Here is a 6363-nt window from a genome sequence, read left to right on the forward strand (position 1 = left end):
ACACAATCAATCGATTTTAAAGTAGTCGATTTTGTGTATCAATATTATATGAAAAGACAGATTTCGCGATAAGAGTGTATGTTGACGGTTTGGGAGTGAAAGCAGGATACCCTACGTTACTACTTGTAATCCTAACCAATATAGACAAATCTACCCTGTGAAGCATAAAACATCTGATATAATTTTCATAGTATTTACAAAAATGCCGTCGTGTAATTATAACCATTGATTTGTATATTGAATAGTTGAGATTCACTTCTCGCACTTCTCACTCTAAAATCACTTCTCGCATGATCCATCCCCTATATATATATATAATTATAATATAAATTTTCAAACCCTCCTTTCATAAACCTGTAATCTTGGTGGCGGTGACGGGAGCGGAGGTGGTAGAGGCGGCGACAGTAGCAAGGCGGTGTTAGCGCCGGTGGTGGTGGTGGTGGAGTTTTAAGTTTAATTACCTTTTTTTCATTTGTTCCCTTTAACTTGGACAATTAACATCTTTTGTCTCCCAAACTAACCGGGATAGTCCCGTTAAAAACAAAAAAGACTTGTTGGAGACCAATAAGGTGAAAGTTGGGTTTAACCTAAGAAATTTAAGTTGGAAATAGGCCAAAGTTCGGTTTACAATATCCTACAAATTAAATGTTTTATATACTTCTCTAAACGAAATTTGGGTTTATATCTACCACAACAAAAATAGTCAATTTCATTAAATTAAACTTAAAATGGTATAGCTTAAGCTATACGAAATGTGAGAGAAGAGTTTGTTAGGTTTCACAATTCACATTCAAAAACATTTATTATCATGGGATGAAATTTGGTTGTGGTTGTGGAATGAGATGATGTGAAATGAAATGATCGTCTATTTATTAAATAATAGTTTAAAAAGCAAGAAAATAAAATAATTTAGCTTGTCATTCTAGTGTAGTGTCCACTGGCGGTGTTTAGCACCCACCATGACCACATGATCCATCACGCATCTTGAGTAGTTTTAAGTGGTTGAACGAGGTGAATGCAAAAAAAAAAAAAAAAAAAAAAACTAAATCGTTAAATTAAAACAAAAAAAAAATAATTGAAGTGGTAATTCGGATTTAATTAAAGTATGTAATTATCATGTCTAAGAAGTTAAGTCGAAACCGAAATGTTTAAGGTTAGCCCAAAGCCGACAGCACATCAACTGATCACAACCGAACATATACACATTACACATCAGCAGCAGCAGCAGCAGCAGCAATGGTAAAAGAAGAAGACAACCCACTTCCACAAGAATCAGAATCAGAATCAAGTGGAGAACGTGAAACAATACAACAGACCCTTAACCGAATATCATCCGAAAGAGTCCCATTACGACGTGTTAATCAAAGGAAACACCAAGACCAAGGAGTCTTTAATCGAAGCTGAAATCCAAGCCCTGAAAAGTGCCACGTGGGTCCAGGAGCTGCTTCAGGCGGCCACGGTTGCCAATGCCAGGCTTCAGAGGCTTCATGTTTTTGATTCGGTGAAGATTACGCTGGCCGCCCGAGCTGGCAGGGACTTGTAATGTGGTTGTGAAAGTTGTCGAGGCTAAAAACCCTCTCACCGGTGATGTTGGCATATTTACCAAGCCAGAGGTATTTTGCATGATTAATTATTGTTTGATTTCCATTATATGCATCTTGTAGCGTTTATGATAGTAATTTTGATTGCCTATGTATGTGTAGGGGTGTGCGCACGAGCTAAATCCGAACGTAAACCAAAACTTCGGTTTTTGAATTTAGAAAACCGTTTGGTTTGGATTTTTTTGGTTTTGCCATTTGAGCGTGATAATTTTGTGTCAAAAAATAAAATTCGACAAAAATTAATGAATTTGGGCCTAAATCAATATGATAATTCTATTTGATTATTATAACTTTGGGCTAAAATGTTTGACCTTACATATTTATAAATTACTTAAAATAAAAAATGAGAATCAGTAAATTCTGTTCAGTTTGGTTTTTGGTTTCATGCACCTTAAACAGAGAAGTTGATAGTGATAGTATCATTGTAAGCAAAAGTAAACCCTAGTCTGGTTGCTTTGGATATGGTTTCCTAGTAGGCATTAGCACGCTTTGGATTTGGAGTGATAGATCAGTTTTTTTAGTTTATGGTTATATATCAGATTATCTGTTTTTGTTTAGTTCTTAAAATTTTATCATTACTTTGGCACTTTGCAGAAGGAAGTAATCTTGTATGACCAAGTGTTTTTAAACAAATATGATTCTATCTCAAGTACTGAATTGATATGAACACAGAGCACAAAATTTGGATAACTCCCAAACACGTTTTTATTATAACTAAGAAAATATAACTCAAAAACTTGGTTACAGTAATTAGCCATGGCTCGGTTTATATGGGGTAACCTTGACTCGTTAGACTACAACTCAAATTACTAGAAACTAGGACTCTTAACCGACTTTAAGCAGATAAATATTTTGAGATTATGACCTTGATAGCTTGTATTGCGTAAACTTAGAGGGGATCAGTTTTAGAGATAAAGTATTACTGTTTGTTATGTAATATGTATATAGCTTCAGTTGACAAGAATATCAATGTGCTTTGTGTTTGTTTAACATTCTTTATATATGATGCACACTTGTCGATTTATTTCCTTCACTTTCTTATATCATATATGTATACATTTTGATTGATTATGCAGGCTAGATCTTGGTCACTTGAGGGATCGCTCAAGTTTAAAAACTTATTCGGGTATGGAGATCTCTGGGATGGTTCTTTATCTTACGGGTGGGACCAAGCATCTGAACTTAGTGCAGGTGTATCATTACCGAGATTCATGAGATTATTCCCTCCTGTTATGGCCCGAGTATCCCTACTGTCTCAAGATTGGTTGAAATTCTCTTCTTACAAAGAGCAATCATTGGGCCTATCTTTGGGCCTACTATCAACCAAGTACCATGACCTGGCATACAATCTTTCTTGGCGTACGTTGACCGACCCGTCACAAATGGCTTCTAAGTCAATAAGGAGGCAACTTGGACACGGTTTACTTTCGAATGTGAAATACACGTTTAAGATTGATAGAAGGAACTCACCTTTTAGACCAACTCGAGGGTTTGCTTTTGTTTCGACTTCTCAACTTGGTGGCATTTTTCCTGATTATCGAAGTTTGCGTTTTATTCGCCAGGTATTTGGTCATCGTATGCCATTTTTTTTTTATTATAAAGTGTAGTTAATATCTTCATTTCTTATCTTTGATTTTTGTTCAATTAGTAGCATATTTGGGAAATTTATGTTATTTTAGTTATTTTAAACGAGTACATTGTTGTTTGTGGCTAATACATGACAGTTAAGTATGATAGCATTTAGGTAAAACTATGACTTTCTGATATGGTGCTTGACTGCGTACCTGTAAACGAACCGAATGTTTGGTGAACTTTTCGGCAGGAAGTTTGGTTATGTTCATTTGTAAAGCGAATGAACATGACCATTCATTTACGTTCACGAATGTTCTTTAAGTTCGTTCATTTATATTTGTCAGTTTACCATTGTTTAAGTTTGTTCGCGTACATTCGTTAATATACTCATTTAAATTTTTTAGACTCGTTACAGGTTAGTCTAGTTTTAATAAATTTTTAGGCCCACTATTAATTGGTTTTAGTTTAGACTGTTTAGTTATGTTCCTTCATCTCTATTTAGTTATGTCCATTCGTGAGTCGTTCGTTTATATCATTAACGAACGAACATAAATGAACACGAACAAGAAACCCTGTAAGTTTAATTGTTTGTGTTTGCTTATTTGTTCAATTAGAGTTAAAAGAATGAACACAAACATCAACATGCTCCGTTCGTGCTCGTTCGCTTCGTTTACATGCTTAAGTGCTTAACGTTCTAATGAACACATATGTTGTTATTTTAATTATTCTGAACAGGAGTTTGACCTTCATTATGCTTTACCTCTCGGTTTCGCTCGTGCTGCCCTAAACTTTGGAGTTGCCGGCGGTGTTCTTTTTCCATGGGGAACCGACTTCATGAACAAACCTACATCTTTACCCGACCGCTTCTTCTTGGGTGGGAACTCATCACCTGTTTGCACATTGGGTGGGCCCACATCGTTGTTGGGCTTCAAGACTAGAGGATTGGGCCCAAGCGAGCCCAAAAGGGAAGTCAAAACAAATTCTGAAGATGCAAATCCTGAACAGGATTGTCTAGGTGGAGTCTTGCAGCAACTGCATTTGCAGATCTTTCTCATGATCTTCCTTTGAAGGTGTTAAGAGATGCTAATATTCATGCACATGCGTTTGCTTGTGCCGGAAGTCTTACCAAATTAACCGAGAACTCGTTTCGAGATTTTTCTTTCCAAAAGTACCGTGATTCGTTCCGTTGCTCTGCTGGATTTGGGCTTATTGTACCGACTAAATTGTTTCGCATGGAGGTTAGTGTTCTTTCTTGACCTCATCATTTGTTAAATTAACCATAAATGCAATGAACTGAGTTATTGATTGGATAATTTGACCAAATTTACATAAATATTTTGTTTTAAACAAATAAATACAAGTGAAGTTGTAAAATGACAAATATACCCTCACTTTTCCATTAAAAACTTACTGGGATTAATAGTGAGGATTAAACGCTCAACCCTCTCACAAATGTTTAGACTTTAGACTAAGTTTGCAATTTTTAATATCTGGGAACCAAACTTGCAATATGGTCGAACCACAAGGACCATTTGTGCATTGTGACCTGATGTTATTTGATAAATCTATCTAATAAAAACAGTTATGTATTAGCGAACGAACAGACAGATATATAACAAAATTAATGTTATTTGTTTTTATAAATTGTATTATTTTTATAGGCTATAGTTTAGTTATTTTAAGTTTGTATGTGTTTAGCAAATTTATTTTTAAAACGAACTGACACGAACAAACCTTGTTAGTGTTTGTTAAGTTCATTTACGTCACTAAGGATATACACAATTTTTTTGGGTTTATGTAACCCGATGATTTGTTTTTGTTCAATCGTTTAGATCAACTACTGCCACATATTGAGGCAGCATGAGCACGATCGAGCCAAGACCGGTGTGCAGTTTAGCTTTTCTTCGCCTTTTTAGTACCTTGCTTCAATCAAATACCACAGCTGACATCACCATTTCTGCGCAGGTCAATGGTTTCTTTGTATCTTTTTGAAAGTTTAGATAAAGTTTATAATGCACCAAACTACAGATTAAATAATAACAGCAATAAACTAATAATGTCTCAACTTCGGTTTTATAACATGCTGCCTTGGTTGAAGATAGGCTGAAGGCGGTTTTACTGCGGTTTTATAACATGCTGCCTTGGTTGAAGAGGGACATAATCGTGTCTTCGGGTGTAAACAATTGTTTGGTCAGTTTTCCTCTTAACATTGTTTTTTCTTGTTTTTGGTTGTAATCTTTTTTAACTGTTTTGCAACATATTGAACCTGGCATGTTTCTACCAACACAATTTTGAGGATGTTTGTGGTTGTCATCTATGTTGTACCCCAATGCCTGTAAATACTATGTTATGTAATATAGGATACGCTGACGCTTGAGTGACACGGATTCACTGAGCATTTTCAAAGAGTAAAACTGGTATAAAAAATAATAATGGGTTGGTCACTGGTGGTTCTCTATTATTGCTTGCCTGATTGTGTAGGGACAGAGGAGTTGAATCCTGTGAAGTTTTGTAACTAGAACAATTTACACAGCCTAAAACACGAAAAGAACACAATACAAAAATGACTAGAGCATGTTTGGGATTGAGTTGAAAACAACTTATTGGCTATAAGTTAAAAAAGTGTTTGGCAAACACGAAAGTCTCTTATTTTAGCTTTTTTACAATTGTTAAAAAGTTGTTTTCGAAAAGCCATAAATCTTGGCTTTTCAAAATGATTTTTTGAAAAAGTCATTAAGTTTATAAGTTGTTTTTAAACTCAATACTAAACATGCCCTAAGTTTTTCGGTTCGGTTTAACCCATTTAGTTAAGTAGGTCAACTTGTCAATGGCCACCCTGTTTAGATAACATGTTTTGGGCTTTTGTAGGTTAGTAATTATTGGGCCAACTAAGCAAACTTATTGGGCCGTTTGACAAGCATGATAGACAGTGATGGGTGATATGACGTGAGACATATTATAATACAAGGGGCCCACAACTATCTTGATGATTTGATGTTAGAATCCTAGTGGGTGTGGTGGTGGTGATCAAATAGTGGGCAGGGGAGTTTAACATCCTGGAGGCCCCGGGACCCAACCCAGAGCCCATTATCTTTTTCTTTCTTTCTTTTCCACCATCCCCACTCCCACCTTTGAAATGACCATTTTTTGTTTTTATTATTTTTTTTTAACTGATTCAATACCTACAATA

General features: G+C 35.5%; 1 pseudogene across 1 annotated transcript; it reads left to right on the forward strand.

Annotated features, from left to right (window-relative positions):
- Positions 1-1236: 1236 nt before the first annotated feature.
- On the forward strand, positions 1237-5133 carry LOC143592433 (uncharacterized; annotated as a pseudogene). The gene is made up of 4 exons (XR_013145928.1): positions 1237-1613; positions 2678-3163; positions 3909-4411; positions 5006-5133. The product of XR_013145928.1 is annotated as an uncharacterized LOC143592433 (transcript).
- Positions 5134-6363: the final 1230 nt, after the last annotated feature.

This window comes from Bidens hawaiensis, unplaced genomic scaffold (assembly GCF_021521415.1).
Source record: "Bidens hawaiensis isolate Kalapana, Puna unplaced genomic scaffold, B.hawaiensis_p1.1 tig00040766_1, whole genome shotgun sequence".
Classification (NCBI taxonomy): Eukaryota; Viridiplantae; Streptophyta; class Magnoliopsida; order Asterales; family Asteraceae; genus Bidens; species Bidens hawaiensis.